The sequence below is a fragment of the Musca domestica genome, unplaced genomic scaffold (genome assembly GCF_030504385.1).
Source record: "Musca domestica strain aabys unplaced genomic scaffold, Musca_domestica.polishedcontigs.V.1.1 3, whole genome shotgun sequence".
Classification (NCBI taxonomy): domain Eukaryota; kingdom Metazoa; phylum Arthropoda; class Insecta; order Diptera; family Muscidae; genus Musca; species Musca domestica.
The window spans coordinates 14,281,227-14,300,092 of NW_026712299.1; positions in this window are offsets into that span (position 1 = coordinate 14,281,227).

Sequence of the window (18,866 nt, forward strand, 5' to 3'; positions counted from 1 at the left end):
AGTCGATTTTAATTTTCTCAAAATCTGTTCAGATTTGGATATAGCACCCATATGTATCTTCATTCGATTTCGAGTTAATTGTGCAACAAATGGCCAATATCAACCGAAATGGCATGAATTTTGGCATATCTGGCCAAATTCAGCCTAGAGGCAAGGACACCAATTTTAGTAAAAGTCGTTTCAGATATAGCTATAGCTCCCAAATATATCTTCATCCGATTTCGGATTAAATGTGCAGCAAATGGCTAATATTGGTACATCAAATTTAGTGAAAATCGGTCGGATACAGCTATAGCTCCTATATATACCTTTCATCCGATTTGTACTTTAAGTCCCTCAAATTCGAAAAATGTACGATACAAAATAATATTTGGTATCAGATGCAGCCAAGAAATATCTTCTTTTTCAGTTTTACAAATATCGGTTCAGATTTTTATATACCTCCTATATATATCTTCATCCAATTTCGTGTTGATTGCGCACCAAATTTCCAATATCAGCCCAAATGTCCTGGGTTTTGGCAAATCTGACCGAATTCAGCCTAGAATCAAATACATCAAACTTGGTGAAAATCGGTTCAGATATAGCTATAGTTCGTAAAATGCACGATAGAATTAGATAGATTTTGATTTTGTACCAAATATCTCATAGAGCTCTGAAATGCTCTGTATAAACCTTTTTACGAGAGCTCTACTAAATATGCATAGTGGTGTAGGGTATCATATAGTCGGCCCCGCCCGACTTTTGAGCTTTCCTTACTGGTTTTTTTTTAATTTCATTGAATGAATGTAAAAAATTTCGGAAATAGCATAAAATTTTAGAATAACTTTAGATTTGTTCGAATTGGTCACATGTGGCACGAATTATGGCCTTCAAACGACCAATGACATACTGACCGAATGTTGCTCTGCGGTATTTTGGCCCATTCCCGGCGAAGCGCTTGCTTGAGGTGATCGACACTTTGGTATTTTTAGTGTCAACTTTGTTTTCCAAAATACTCCAGACACAATAGTCCAACGGATTGGTATCCGGAGATTTTAGTAGCCATTGTGGGCTGGCAATGTAACCATTCTCGTTCTGAGTGCGATGGTGCTGAGTCCTGTTGGAATGTCTAAGGTCTGCGGCCAAAATGTTTGCGTGCCAAAGGCTTTAATACACCCTCCAGAATATTTCGCGATAATATTCGGCATTCATTTTGATGCCACGGTCGATTAATACAAGCGGAGAGCGACCATCGGCTGTTATGGCAGCCCCCACCATCAACCGGCGCTTAAGTTCTGGTGGCCAACCGAAGGTGCACATTTTCAGCTGACCTCTTTGGCAAGTAAACACGATCACTTTGTGTGTTTACAAAATGCTGGACAATTAATGTTTTCTCATCGGAGAAAACCAAATTAGGCATTTCACCACTTTCGGCCAAGCATAGCAACAGTTTAGCTCTTTTGAGTCTATTTTATTTCTGTTGCGGTGTAAGTTCATGCACTTTTTGGAATTTCAATAGCATCACCCCGAGCTCATTTTTCAATATTTGCCGAATGGAATATTGCGATATGTTCAGCTCACGAACCATTTTCGGCCACTGTGACGCGGGTTTCGATCAAGTCGCTTCTTTACTTTTCGAACCATTTCTGCTGATGTTTCTGTTTTCTTCCGTCCACTTCCTTGACGTCGGGCTACGCTACCAGTATCACGGTAACGAGCGATGGTACGAGACACAAAAGATTTATTCACCTACATATGCTGGAGTACTCTAACGATAGCCACTTGTCTTGGTTTTCTAGCCAAATATAAATAAATCACACTATCACGCTTGAATTCCTGCACGAATAACATTTTTTCTGGAAAATTCTCACCAAAATGCTTTTGTACGCTTGTAAACAATATAATGAGCTGTCACTGGAATAATTTTAACAGCTGTCGGACGAGTGGCTTAGAAATGACAGCAGTCGGAATGTGGTTGCAGTTTTTTCATCTCACCCGGTATATCTTCGACTGTTTTTGACGGTTTATTGTGTACATGATGGTTAATAGCCATCCAAATGAAGTGAATTTTGGCACTTCCGACCATATTTATGTTTCATCCGATTTGATGTTTAAGTCCCTCACATATGTAATGTGCACTCCACAATAATGACATTTGGTATCATATACAGACCAAAAAATACATCTGTCAAATTTTATCGAGATCGTATCAGATTTGGATATAGCTCCAATACATATCCATATGCCATTATATCTTAAACTGATATTAGGTTAATTGTGGACCAAATTGCTAACATCAGTCCAAATAAACTGAACCTTAGCAATTAATCCTTGGGACAAGTACTTAAAATTTGGTGAAGATCGGTTCAGATATTGTTATAGCCTCCATACATATGTTTCATCAGATTTGGTGTTAAGGTCCCTCACGTGGGTAATATATATTCCACAACAATGATGTTTGATACCGGGCATCAGATACTGCTCGAAAATACCTCTGCCAAATTTTATCGGGATCGGTTCAGATTTGTATATAGCTTCGATAGACATCTTCATCCGGTTTTTCGGTTATTGTTCGCCATATATGTAATATCAACCCAAATTTCTACGCAGGAAGAGAAACAATTAAGCATTAAGTTCGTCCGAGCCGAACTTTTAATACCCTCCACCTTAGGGTAATGGAAACGTTAAAAGCAATTATGACCAATTTTTATACATATTCGTAGGAAAATGTGGCAAAATCATCAAAATACCGAATATAGTTACAGCTATATATAGAGCTATACAAAAACGTGGACCTATACATACAATGTTTCGCCAACGGAGCTCTAGAACCTATTATGACCAACTAATTCCAATTTTTAGACAAATTTGTGAAAAAATGTGACAAAAACCATCAAAATACCGAAAATCGGGAGATACTGTTATATGTTGGCTACACCAAGGTGTGGACCTATACATACAATGTTTCACCACACGAACTAGAACCCATTATGACCTAAAAATACCAATTCTCAGACAAATCCGTGAAAAAATGTGACAAAAACCATCAAAATACCGAATATCGGGAGATACCGTTATATGAGGGCTACACCAAGGCGTGGACCTATGCATACAATGTTTCGCCACACGAACTAGGACCCATTATGACCTACAAATAACAATTCTCAGACAAATCCGTGAAAAAATGTGGCAAAAATCATCAAAATACCGAATATCGGGAGGTACCGTTATATGGGGACTATACCAAAACGTTGTCTTATACATGCAATGTTGCGCCACCGGAGCTACAACCCATTATGACCAACAAATACCAATTTTTAGACAAATGTGGCAAAAATCATCAAAATACCGAATATCGGCAGGTACCGTTATATGGGGGCTATACCAAAACGTGGGCCTATTCATGCAATGTTTCGCCAACGGAGCTAGAACCCACTATGACCAACAAATACAAATTTTTAGACAAATACACGAAAAAATACATCAAAATACCGAATATCAGACAGACAGACATCGTTAAATCGATTTATAATTTTATGCTGATTATGAATATATATATATTATGGGGTCTACGACGAATATTTAGATATGTTACAAACGGAATGACAAAGTTAATATACCTTCCTTTCCTAAGTGGAGGGTATAAAAACGGGAATATCGAAGTGTAAACGCCAACCATTTCTGTGTTTGCACATTAATTTTTCCATCAATTAATAGGCACTTAGTTCCTTTTGATGATCACCATAGAATAATATCTGTGTCGACATAACCATGTCCACGGATTTTTGTAAACAAATAAGTCATATTCCTCCAAATCCGATCGAATTTCTCTGAAATCGAATCAGAATCGATTATAGCTGCCCTATGGAATTCATAAAGGATTCATAGTTGGTATGGTTTACTTCACAAAAATTCCCAACATAAACGTTTATTTGTTCTCGAAGCTCTACTAAGTATGAATAGTACGTTTATGATTTCATATAGTCGGCCCTGCCCAATAGTTAAGTGTTTCTGTCTACATCGAGATTAAATTACCAATGTTCCCCCTGGAAATGATTAAATCGTTCACTGTCTTCATTCACAATCCATTAGCTTCCAACCTATCATAAATACATATTTTTTCTCTTAAATACTAATTATAATATCCCTTAATTTAAGCTATTCTTCGGATGAATTTATAAATTCCCCAAATAAATCCATTTTTAGATTTCCAATAAACCATTAGCCTTCCAATCATGCTTTAAAGCTGTCAAATTAAAATATATGTTAGTCTTATCCTTATCATTCTCCTCCACGACCACCTCACCCAGCCACCTGCTCTTTCACAATTTCCGCATAACTATTTAGCATTTCAAAGATATTTCGAATGAATCCGAAATCCATTGTTAGCTTTCGGTAGCATTCACTCGAACATATCACAGTCTGCTATGCTAAACTATCATTTATCTTGTGATTTACAAGCGGAAAAACGCTGAAACATCAGACATTTTGTAACTTTTTACACGTCCAGTTCAGCTCACATGAGTTCTCTGGTGCATACACAGGCACTCGCACTCACATACGCGCGTCGCTCACATCTTTCCACGAAAGACATGAATGAATGGATGAAAATGCCTGCCTGCCTCCCTGCTGCCGGCCTGTCTGCCATACCTGGGTAAAGGAAAACTTTGGAAAATGTTCCTCTGCTCGCTTTGCTCCCTGCCGTAACGAGAAGGAAATTATTTGCCATAGACGAACAATGAAAAATGGCGTAATTTTTTCCCCAGTTGCTCTCCGCCAGGAAGAGAAATAGAAAAGTGTGTGTATTTTTACCTGCGGATATTTTGAATGAAGGCATTCTCATATGTATGTGTGTGCCTGTGTTTGGTTCAGCTGAATAGGGTCTCCGGTGATAAATGATTTTCATTTGGCGATTGTGATTTAAAAATGGTTAAGTCTTTTGTTGATTTGTTCATTCCCCTGATATTTTATAAGTATGACCGCAGGCGTAAATATGGAGATTTTGGAATCCTTAATCTATGCGACTCGTCTACATTGTCACCACATGAACACTTCTATGTATACGTGTCTAAGAACTTTATGCGAAACAAATAACACTATGTGTTGTAGGTATTATAAGTTTGATTGGGATAAAAATTATGTAACACCTCGAAATATTCGTCCCCAACATAGGAAACCATACATGGATCTTTTTTTCTCGCCGAGATAACCCGATCCTCTTGAAATTGAAAATGAAGGTGCGGTTATGGTCAGAATAGAAGCCTATTTGGAGATGATGGCATAATATTTGCGACTTGATCGAAACCCACGTCACAGTGGCCGGAAAATGTCTCATGAGCTGAACATATCGCAATATTCCATTCGGCAACTATTGAAAAATGAGCTCGGGGTAAAGCCATTGAAATTACAAAAAGTGCAAGAACTTACACCGCAACAGAGAGAAAATACACTCAAAAGAGCTAAAGAGTTGCTTCGCTTGGTCAAAAGTGGTGAACTGACGAATTTGGTTTTCTCCGATGAGAAAACATTCCAACAGGACTCAGCAACACCGAAGAATGGTTACAAAATGAGGTTCCCCGCTTCATTTCCAGCGCGCAATGACCACCAAAATCTACGGATACCAATCCGTTGGACTATTGTGTCTGGAGTATTTTGGAAAGCAAGGTTGGCACTAAAAAATACCAAAGTGTAGACCACCTCAAGCAAGCGCTTCGCCGGGAATGGGCCATAATACCACTGAGCAACAATCGGCAGCGTATGCCGGTTTCATTGGCCGTTTGAAGGCCATAATTCGTACCAAAGGCGACCGATTCGAACAAATCTAAACTTATTCTGCAATTTGATGCGGTTTGCGATAGTTTTTGCTTTCATTCAATAAAATTTAAAAAAAAATGTAAATGCGTAATATGCACTCCGCAAGAATGATATTTGGTATCGAACATCAGATACTGCTCGAAATATCGTTATCCGATATTAGGTTTATTGTGCACCAGATGGCTAATATCAGCCAAAATGGACTGAATTTTGGCAATTTCAAATGAATTCCTCCCAGAAAAAAGTCGGCTCAGATATAGCTATAACTCTCATACATATGTTTTATCCGATTTGGGGTTTAAGGTCCCCCACAAGCGTAATATATCTTCATCCGATTTCGGGTTAATTGTGCACCAAATTATCAATGTAAGTCGAAATGACTTGAATTTTGGTACATCCGACCGAATTCAGTCTAGAAGCAAGTACATCAAAGAAGATATATGTTTCATCCGATTTGGGGTTTTAAGTCCCTCACATGCGTAATATGCACTTCACAAAATTTATATTTGGTACCAGACATCAGATACTGCCCGAAAACACCTCTGCAAATTTTTATAGAGATCGGATCAGATTAGGATATAGCTGCAATAAATATTCTTATCCGATATCAAGTTTATTGTGCACCAAATGGCTAATATCAGCCAAAATGAACTGAATTTTTGCAATTTCTATTGAATTCTCTCTAGAAAACAGTACTTGAAGTACACCAAACTTCAACTTCGGTTCAGATATAGCTATAGCTCCCATATATATGTTTTATCCGATTTGGGATTTAAAGTCGCTCACGAGCGTAATATGCAGTCCACAACAATGATCTTTGGTATCAGATATCAGATACAGCTCAGAGATAAGTGTTTAAAACATCGTTCAGATTTGGATATAGCTCCCATATATATTTAACCGATTTCAGGTTAAGTGTGCACCAAATGTCTAATATCAGCCCAAATAAACTAAATCCCGGCTGATGAGGTCGACTCCTAACCTCATCACAAAGCGATGTAACTAACGAAAGAAAAAGAAAACGCCGCGAGATGATCTTTCTCGTTCCGTGGCTGGAAGGGAACTCAATTTATTTACAACAAATTCTTAACACTAAAGCTTACATCTAATACATTAACACATGCATTTTATTTGCTAATGCACGCTGTGCATTAACGCACACAATACGTTGCGGGAGAAAACGAAACGTACCTAATTTGTGATCGACTCTTTCTTATCTTCTATTTATGGCCGTGACATTTATTACATTATTTATTACCGACCATAAACCTAGCATATGGAAAACACATGCATCTTAAGTGTTTTCTTTATTTAACTAATTTACATAATGAGAATAGAATTTAAAGAAGAACATTCAACACACAAACTATTTTTACTTTATTGTACAGTTTCTACAAAACTAAACACCGGCACTTCCGACGGAATATGGCTATAGCCCCCACATATATGTTTCATCTGATTTGCTAATGCCCCTCTCATGCGTAATATGCACTCCACAAGAATGATATTTGACACCGGACATCAGATACTGCTCGAAAATACCTCTGCCAAATTTTATTGAGATCGGTTCAGATTTTTATACAGCTTCGATATACAACATGGTCATCCGAATTTATGGTTATTGCTCACCATATATGTAATATCAGCCCAAATTGGTTAAATTTTTTCATATTCAACCGAATTTTTCCATTTGGTGAAACTCTGTCCGTTATATATATATTGCTCCAATGTTATTTGGTACTAAAGGCACAAAAGCCTCCAACAAATTTCTTGAAAATCGATTCTGAGTTGGGTGTAGTTTCCAAATTGTGACTACTCTAAAGTCATGATACGCATTCAAATGAGGCTCATAGTTAGTACGATCTACTTCACATAAATTTTCCAATATAAACTTTTTTTCTTAGGGGAGCTCTACTAAATACGCATAGTGGTGTAGGGTATCATATAGTCGGCCCCGCCCGACTTTTGCCCTTTCCTTACTGTTTTTTTTTTTTTTTTTTTTTTTTTTTTTTGGAAATAGACGAAACATTTTAATATTTATATGACAACCAAATTCTAAGCTTGAATATGAACGAATTCAGTAAAGTATTTTTTTTACAAATACAGGCTGTTAAAATATTGTTCACATTTTAGTTAATTAATTTCATTCAATAGTATACATGTACTTATAAATTATATTTGCAACATGTCATATAGACAACATTGACGATAGTTGTTGTCACAAGTAAAAGTTGAATACAACGAGATTTTGTAAATTAAAGTGTCCTCCATTTCATGAGAGTTGGTAGAAGGACAACATCACTTAATGTAACATATTTCTCTTCCATTAGATTTAGTGAAGGAACACATTCTACCATTGTCCAACAATACTCTCAGCATTATGTTGGACATATTAAATTCTCTGAGCATTCCCACAAAAGAAGATTACAAACATATTCCATTTTCAAAGAGTACTTTGCATTTTTAGAACACCCTATATAAATATAATGTAGACCAGAACAACAGTATGAAGCACACATAAAGGTTATGGGTATATTAGGAGGAGAGTGCATGTGCATTTACGCCGAGAACCAAGTACAAATTAGTAGAGAAATATCTACATATTAGCATACTTCAATGTTATGCGAAAGGATACGTAACACTTTGTGCGAAGAGTGGTCCAGAGGATCTACATTGCAACAGAAATATATGAAATAGTATGTGGTTTTGTTTGTCTCCATATACCCTTTAAACAATAACCAAATTCCATAACAGCATATGATCTTAAATACTAAAAGTATGAATCACTCTAATGTCTATAGAAACCTATAGGGTTGTTATAAGACATTAATAACTGTTCGAGTTGTAAGTGTAGAAAATGTTAGAAGTTGGTAACTTGTTACCGTTTTCACAACTGCAACATATGCTTACAATAATGGTAAAGTTATGAACGAAAACTGCACAGACGAATTCACAGGTAAACTGGAACAAAACGTAGATCATATTTCAAAAAATAATTTATAGAAAATTCAACAAAGAACTATATCATCGCCATCAATAAGAGCTAAAAGCACACCTACAAAAAATTAGAAAGTAAAATTAGATATAAATAAAATTCTCAAAATCGTGTTCAATATGCCGGGAAATCGAACCTTATAATATCGACGGTTACTGATCTGGTGGTCCATGTAAAAATATTCATAAAAATTAATAATTAAAGCTCTGATAGCCCATGAAAAAATGTCTTTCAAATTCACTAAATGTTGCAAAACATGTTAGATATACATATTCTCCCCATATTTGACCATTTAATACGTATGGTTGGTATATAACCATATGCGGGAAAAGAGTACGTTTTGAATTATTTACAAAAAGTTAAACAAGTTAAAGAGTATCTGTTGGTTTTGCCGATAGATGTATACCCTCAGCCAATGTACGATTACTTGAAAATATTTTGACTTCTGTTATGATTATTAAAATGTTTAAGCCCTTATGGAGTAGGTTACGAAAGAATGGGCCAATATTGGCCATTTCGTATCGGACCTAAATAAATATGATATAAATATTGCGACGTGTCAGGTTTGGCTTATGTTGTGAACTTACTTCACTCTACATGACATATATGATAATTTTTAGAAAAGGTTAACGTGCGTGAGCTACCAGATATAGTCGATTGAATCATTTCATTTTCATGCTTCATCTAATACATATAAAAATGTTGGTATGAGCAATTACAAGAAAATCGAACATTTGTGTCCAATATATGGGAGATCAAAAATTCCACATTCATCTAAGGATTCTGGTTGAGAGACATATATTTAAGTTTAGAGTAAGTTGTAAAGAATCGCTAATTATTTGCAATTTATGACAGATAACAGTATCGTGGGGGAGGTACCAGAAGGGGTTCGCAGATATATATAGCATCTTCACAACAAAAATATTTGTATTTGTGAAATTTGAGGAGAGTTCGATGCTCCAAGACTAAATGAAATCCGATGATTATTTCGCGTTTTAGGAGTTTAATGTATATTCAAAAGTTTGACCTTTTGTGGGGAGGTACCAGAAGGAGTTAATTTCGCGTTTTATGAGCTTAATGTATATTGAAAATTTCGACCTTTTGTGGGGGAGGTACTCGATCTAAGTTTGACAAAAATATTACGATGTACTCAGTGGCCATATGGCTGAGGGTATAATGAGTATTCCGCAATTTGTTAGCTAGGAAGTTTTCTTTTGTGTCTTTTCACGAAGTCCCTGGACAAATATTCTTAGAAAAATTTTAAAATTGTTACCAAAAAGTCCTCGAAAAAAATCCACTAGGTATATTTCTTAAAACCTTAACATCCGGATTGCAATTTTAATAAAATGTGGAAATTTTGGCAAGGTAAGGCTAAGTTTTCATACTTTTTTAGATACTAAGAACTTGTAATAGATTCTACCTTTGTAGCAGAACATCGTATGTATAGGTTCACATTTTATTAAAGCCCCTATTTAACAATACATCCGATATTCATTTTTTGACGATATAAGCCACAATTTCTAACGGAATTTGTTAAACTTCTGTGCTTAGAGTTCGCAACGGGTCATAACACTTGTGGCAGATTATTGTCTATAGAGGTTCAAGTTTTCCCATTGTTTCCATATTTCGGTACCTCCCTATATATACGGTGTCCTGATGATAGTAGCCACATTTTTCATCGGAATCGTTTAAAGCTCAGTATGTTGAGTTTGCAATGGATTCTATCTTCTGGGGCAGTAGACTACAGGATTAGACCGATGATTTATTTTATCACCCATATAGCGGTTCATCCGAATTTTTTATTGTTTTTTTTAGATTTGAGTCACATTTTAAACAAATTTCTTTAAATTTAGTAATCAATCCAAATCTAATCGGTAACATCGATTTTACTTTTACAAAGCGATTTCACCGGCGAATTATTAATAGTTCGTTAATTTTTTATTGTTTTTGTTAAAAACCATATAAAAAAATGCGATTCTATGCAAATTTTCAAAAGGAGCTATGGGTCTTCTAGATTTCTTATCCATGTTATAAACAAATTTACAAAGATATTATATCCTGACCGCAGTTTGGTGTAGAATATATCAATCCTGGAATATTTTTGAATATTTGCATATTTTTAAAATATCCACAAGTTTTAAACATCCACAAAATATATTTTTAAAAAATCCTTTTTTTTTTTTGAATATGATTTATATTTTTTATTTTTGAATATTATTATTTGTAATAAATCCACTATTTTGGGCAGAAAAATCTCACGCTTTTTGGCCATGATTTGACCTTCATTATTTTATTTTTTTTTTTAAATTTTTAGTTTTTTTGTTGGATGTCAGAAAAGAGCTTTAAAAACCTTTAGTCTTTTTAAAAATCCCCATAAAACTAAATCAGTAACAAACTTTAAAAAATCGATTTATTTATAAACATTTTTGATATATTTAAGAATCTTGGCCAGAAAGCCCTTGAAATGTATCAAAAAATCCAAAATTTTTACCCAGTCCTCTAAATATTCTTATAATACCATCAATGAAGAAATATCCTTGAAAACGACTGCTAACACTTTTCTGTGGTCTATGGAAAAGTGTTTTTCAAAAATCTGTGACTATAGACCCCTTAGTTTGTAACAAATTTTTCATTATGGTTCTGACAACCCTTAAAAATTATTCTTAAAAATCCAAGAGTTAAGTTATGTGAGTCACTGTTGAAATATTTCGAAAAATACATAGTTATAGTCATGATCGTGTCTAAAAAACATTTTGGTTTCTTAAATACACAATTATAGCACTGATGGTATCTGGAAACATATCCATTAAAAATTGTTGATTATAGCATTGAGGCTTTGTAAAAATATTCTTTCAAAATCAACGATATTTGTTTAATTAAAATTTTTAACTCTATTAGTTCCTGAAAAAAAAGCTCTATGAATGCCAATTTCAGCATTCTCAAAAAAGCAAGTATAGCGCATTACTTATCCCATTTTCCATACCATTAAATTTATCTTCAAAAAAAACGCACCTACATCATTATTACAACACACTGTACAGCTTTAATACCAAAACTCTTCTAATACGTTACCAACAAAAAAATTACAGGAAACCCCATCAACGCCTGCTACCCCACTTGAGTTTCGAAACTTTCAAATTTTGTTGATAAGAATTTATTGCTGGGAGGAAAAATTAAAACAATTGCAACTGCAATTTCGCATGTTAGCCAGAATGCCCCAGAATTTGCAAAAGGAGTTTCAGAGGAAAAATATTCGAGTACAGAAACCTGAAAATATGCAACAATAAGTTTCGTTTTTATCCCAACAGCAATAATGTGATGCAGCAGTACAGGCGGCATACACATGTGTGTATGTAATTTTTTTATACCCTACACCACATAGTGGTAAGGGTATTATGTCTTTGTGCATTTGTTTGTAACATGGAGAAGGAAACGAGATAGACCCATAGTTACTTTTGAGAACCTTCATAGAATCACTTTCTGAGTCGATTTATGCATGTCCGTCCGTCTGTCCGTCCGTCCGTCCGTCCGTCCGTCCGTCCGTCCGTCCGTCCGTCCGTCCGTCTGTCCATGTATTCTTGTGAACAAAATGCAGGTCGCATTTATTATCCGATTGAAATGAAATTTTCCAAACAATATTTTTTTGGCCCAAGGACGAACCCTATTGAAATTGGTGAGAATCGGATCAAATTTAGATATAGCTCCCATATATATCTTCATCCGATTTCGGGTTAAATGAGCACCAAATGTCCACTATCAGTCCAAATTACCTGAATTTTGGCACACCCAACCGAGTTCGGCCTAGAAGCAAGTATATCAAATTTGGAGAAAATCGGTTCAGATATAGCTATAGCTCCCATATATATCTTTCATCCGATTTGATCTTTAAGTCCCTCACATTCCTACTATGCACTCCACAACCGTGATATTTGGTACCAGGTATTAGATGGAGCACAGAAATAGCTGTTTTAAATTTTATCGAAATCGGTTCTGATTTGGATATAGCTCCCATATATATCTTCATCCGATTTCGGGTTAATTGACCACCAAATGGCCAATATCAGCCCAAATGGCCAATATCAGCCCAAATGGCCCGAATTTTGGCACATGTGACCGAGATTAGCCTTAAAGCAAATACAACAAATTTGGAGAAAATCGGTTCAGAAACAGCTATAGCTCCCATATATATGTTTTATCCGATTTGGTGTTTAAGCCTCTCACATTCGTAATATGCACTCCACAAGAATGATATTTGGTACCAGATATAAGATACAGCCCAGAAATAGCTGTTTGTAATTTTATCGAAATCGGTTCAGATTTGGATATAGCTCCCATATATATCTTCATCCGATTTCGGGTTAATTGTGCACCAAATGACCGATATAAGTCCAAATGGACTGTACATCGGACCAAATTCAGCCTAGAAGCAAGTATATCAAATTTAGTGAAAATCGGTTCAGATATAGATATAGCAACCATATATATGTTTCATCCGATTTGGTGTTTTAGTCCCTTACATTCGTAATATTCACTCCACAACCGTGATATTTGGTACCAGGTATTAGATGGAGCACAGGAATATCTGTTTTAAATTTTATCGAAATCGGTTCAGATTTGGACATAGCTCCCATATATATCTTCATCCGATTTCGGGTTAAATGTGCACTAAATGGTCAATATCAGCCCAAATCACCTGAATTTTCGTACATAAGACCGAATTCAGTCTAGAAGCTAATACGTCAAATTTGGAGAAACCCGGTTCAGAGATAGCTATAGTTCGTAAAATGCACGATAGAAATATCTCATAGAGCTCTGAAATGCCCTGTATAAAGCTTTTTACGAGAGCTCTACTAAATATGCATAGTGGTGTAGGGTATCATATAGTCGGCCCCGCCCGACTTTTGAGCTTTCCTTACTGGTTTTAGTTCGTTATGTTGATGATGGGATTTGATGTGGTTGTGGCTGAGTGTGTGTCTGTGTGCTTGTATTGGTTGTACTGATACGAATTGTTGGAAGTGCCTGCATGTGTTGTAGTCCTTTAGAGAATTTGCATGCAGTACAGCCTAGGTGCATTCGAGTTTTGCTCCTTAATATTGTTTACATTTAAAGTGTTGGCAAACAAATATTTTTCTCCAGAGTCTATTGTTGTTGTTTTTCTAATTTAAAAGATCTGTTATTCGGCATTGAACACTAGGAGCAAAGTATTTAGCATTGTTTGGGTTTTATTAAAATTTCCTCGAAATTATGCACAAGGGAAGTGATACTGTATATGTATATATGTTGCTATATAATATACATCTCCAGTCGCAAATAAATGTATCGAAAGACCAGACTAAAAAAACAGACTAATAATAATAAATAGGAAAAAAATTAATTTAAGGTATAAAATTCTAGGATTATATAAGGTCTCAGAAGCCGTGGTGATCATTCATTAACTCTCTACCTTTTTCATTGCAATTGTCTGTGTTGCGTATGATGAACATATCTATGCATGAAAAATATATCACATTACTCATACGCAACCATTTCCACTTTTTGTTTCAATTCATGTAGCGTCCATTGGATTTACAATTTTCGAATTTCGAACCATAAGAAAAGGTCAAAGATCGGACGGGGACGACTATAAGATACCCTTCACCACTATGCGTATCCAGTAGAACTCCCGCAACAAAAAAGGTTTGTATTGGAAATTTATGTAAAGTAGATCATACCAAATATGAACCTAATATGAATTCCTATCATGACTTTCACAATTTGGAAACTATATCCAATACTGAATCGATTTTTAACAAATTTGACGGATGCTTTTGTACCTCTAGTACCAAATAACATTACTGTATAGTGCATGACAGACTTCGATTAGAATTATATTAAATGATATTTATTGGGCCAAATGTAAAAAATGGGCTGAATATGAAAAAATCTATTCAATTTGGGCTGGTATTACATATATGATGGACAATAATAGTAAAATCGTATGAAGATGTATCCGAATTTATAAAAAAATCTGAACCGATGTCGATAAATTTTGGTTGAGGTATTTTTGAGCAGTATCAAATATCATTGTTGCGGCGTGCATATTACGCATGTGTGGGAATTTAACACAAAATCGGATGAAACATTTATATGAGAGCCATAGCTATATCTAAACCGATTTACAACAAATATGATGTACTTGCTTCTAGACTGAATTAAGTCGGATGTACCAAACTTTAGGACCTTTTGACAGATATTGGCTATATAGGGCACAATTAACCTGAAATAGGTTGAAGATATATATGGGAGCTATACCAAAATCTGAACCGATCTTTATAAATATATTCCTGTATCTGATATCTGGTACCAAAGATCATGTTTTTGAGTGAGGGACTTTAAACCCAAAATCGGGTGAAACATATATATGGGAGCTATAGCTATATCTTATCCGATTTTCACCAAAATTAATGTACTTGATTCTAGACTGAATTCGGTACAAAAATTCAGGACTTTTTGACAGATATTGGTCATTTGATGCACAATGAACCTGAAATAGGTTTAAGATATAAACCCCCAATCGGGTAAAACATATATATTGAAGCTATAGCTATATCTAAACCAAATTGAATGTACTTGCTTCTAGACTGAATTAAGACGGATATGCTGAAATTCAGGTCATTTGGACTGATACTGACCATTTGGTGCACAATTAACCCGATATCGGTTGAAGATATATGTGGGAGCTATATCCAAATCTGAAATGATCTTGATAAAATCTAGCAGAGCTATTTCTGGGCTGTATCTGATATCTATCACTTTTTTGGAGTTCATATTACGAATAAGAGGGACTTAAAAAGTAAATCGGATGAAACATATATACAGGTTAAGATAAAAAAAACTGCAACAAAGTCAAACGCCATATTTTTAACATTTTTTCTTTTAATTTTATTGAATGAAAGCAGAAAAAGTCGGAAATAGCATCAAATTTTGGAATAAATTTAGATTTGTTCGAATTGGTCACCTTTGGCACGAATTATGGCCTTCAAACGGCCAATGAAACAGTCACAAGCTGCCCGAATGTTGCTCTGCTGTATTTTGGCTCATTCCCGGCGAAGCGTTTGCTTGATGTGATCGACACTTTGGTATTTTTTACTGCCAACCTTGCTTTCCAAAATACTCCAGATACAATAGTCCAACGAATTGGTATCCGGAAATGCTGGTGGCCATTGTGCGCTGGAAATGAAGCGAGAAACCCCATTTTGTAACCATTTTTGGGTGGCGCATGTTGAGTTCGATGGTACTGAGTCCTGTTGGAATGTTCAAGGTCCGCGGCCAAAATATTTGCGTTCCCAAGGCTTTAATATACCCTCCAGAATATTTTCGCTATAATATTCGGCATTTATTCTGATGCCACGGTCGATTAATACGAGCGGGGAGCGACCATCTGCTGTTATGGCTGTCCACACCATCACCATGGCCGGTGGCCAACTCATGACTCCTGATGGCCAACCGAAGGTGCACATTTTCATTTGACCTCTTTTTGGAAAGATAACACGATTTTTTTTTGTTTGTTTACAAATTTCTGGACAACGAATGTTTTCTCATCCGAGAAAACCAAATTCGGCAGTTCACCACTTTCGGCCAAGCGAAGCAACTCTTTACAAGCTCAAGCAACTCTTTACAAGCTCAACGAGCAACTCTTTACAAGCTCATTTTTTAATATATGCCGAATGGAATATTGCGATGTGTTCATCTCACGAGCCATACGATATGTTCAGCCACTGCGACGCGGGTGTGGATTAAGTCGCTTCTTTACTTTTCAAACCATTTCTGCTGATGTGGCTTTTTTCTTCCGTCCACTTCCTTGGCGTTGGGCTACGCTACCAGTATCACGGTAACGAGCAATTGTACGAGACACAAAAGATTTATTCACATTTAAATGCTGGAGTTCTCTAACGATAGCCACTTCTTTTCCAGCCAAATATAAAGAAATTACTCTATCACGCTTGAATTCCATCACGAATACATTTTTTTCTGGAAAATTTTCACCAAAATGCTTTTGTACGCTTGTAAACAATATAATGAGCTGCCACTGGAATAATTTTAACAGCTGTCAGACGAGTGCTTAGAAATAACAGCAGTCTGATGTTGGTTGCAGTTTTTTTCATCTCACCCTGTATAACATATTTTGCAAGATTTCGGTTTATGGATGACCTTTGGAGGGTTTTATATCTTAAGTAGTCATTTAAATTTTTCAAATATTTTTGATAATCATAAACTCTATATTCAGACCCTTAACCAGAAGCCCCTGCAAAATGTCGTGAGGATTGGGTTATTGTTATCACCTGCGCAATTATTTCCTATTAACACCTTCCAGGGACCCACATAGGCAATTCGCTTCTACTAGTACAAATATAATAATCAGATTGATAAGCAGAAGATCTAGGATCATAGTTCATAGGGTTACTAATTGAAAAAAAAAAAAAAAAAACAATAAAAACCCTCTCCACAGATACTCCTGACTTCATTTCAATTTTTGATATCCAACCAATTGTCACACCAAGACATTGAACTTCATATTGTTGCAGAGTGTTTGAAGTGATTTTAAATTACACCCATATATTATGTTCTCTCTCTCTCTCCCTCTATACATTGTCATGTATGCAGACAACATGCAATGCATCAATATTAAATTTACATTTCAAATGTTGAACATTTTCAAATGTCGATGACACATGAAGTTCTCTTCTATTGCTGCTTTTTTCCTATTTTCACATTTCTTTGACAGCACAAGTTCAGAGCAATGCCAGTGTTTGTCTTCACTGCTTTAGCATAAATTCTGCTGTATATGTAAAATATTAAGTTGTAAAACTTGTTTACAACCTCTTGAAAAAAACGGAGAATGCTTACAACAAACGCTTTGGACGGCGAGAGCGTGAATAGAGAGGATTTGCCATGTGTACGGCATAGATGTGGATGGCAGGCGGTTGCATCTGCATTAAGTGCTTGCATATGGGATAAATGCCAAGTTTACAATGTTTGCCATCGATAAAATATTGCATATCAAATATTACATTTACATAAATGCGACAAACAATCAAATCAAACAGATATGGTGTAAAATCATGGAAAATCGCAAGAGAGAATAGAGGGGGAGAGAGAAAAAATACTAGGAATCAATGTGTCGGCTAAGCTGATGCAGTTACACTCATACATGTGTGATGTTCAAACATAGACATAAGACAAGTTGAACGGCAGATTATTCTAAACAATACCGATGTTTTTGGAATTGGTTAAAGAATTTTCTTGAATTTTATTTTTCTCTTCAGCAAATATATATTTTTTATTTTTTATATTTTTTCTGCTTTACCCTAACTAGAACCATTTTACAAATGCGGAAACTCCTTCTTTAACATACCTAAACTCAATTCCAAAACACGGAAAACCGCATGCCTGCATTGCAAATTGCGAAAAAAACTGGCAATTTTAATTAATTCATTTCCACAATTGCGGAATAATTCCAGCATGCAACGGAAACACATGGGACTCCCACTTTGCCACACCAAATTGATATAAATCAATTTTAGAGTCTGTACTGAATCGTATTAATTAAAATTACATGCGAATATCGGAGACAAGGAATTTTTCTGCTCGTCGAGTGTATCATGACGACGTTGTGCAGCAGTGTCAGTGGCAATTGGCAATTGGGAAGGAATGGAATGAAATGAAATCGTACAGCAGAGACAGCAGCTGCAATTTCGTTCGAAGTACTTAATTAATCAATCAGATGAAATATTTGCAAAAGCTGCAGTGACAACATTGGCTTTCACCGGCTTGTTTTTACAAAATTGCACTTGATGGCTCATCATGTGTATTATGACGATGACAATTTCAATTGGAAGGAAACATATAACAGGAGGATAATGAACACATGCGATACAGGGGTGGGCAGTACGGAGAATGGCATCAAATATAAAATAAAATAAAGAGCAGAAGAACTTCTTCCCATAGAAGAGCAGAAGGTCTTTTTCCCACTGAACAGCAGACGGTCTTTTTCTCACTGAAGAGCAGGAGGTCTTCTTCTCGTAGAAGAGCAGAA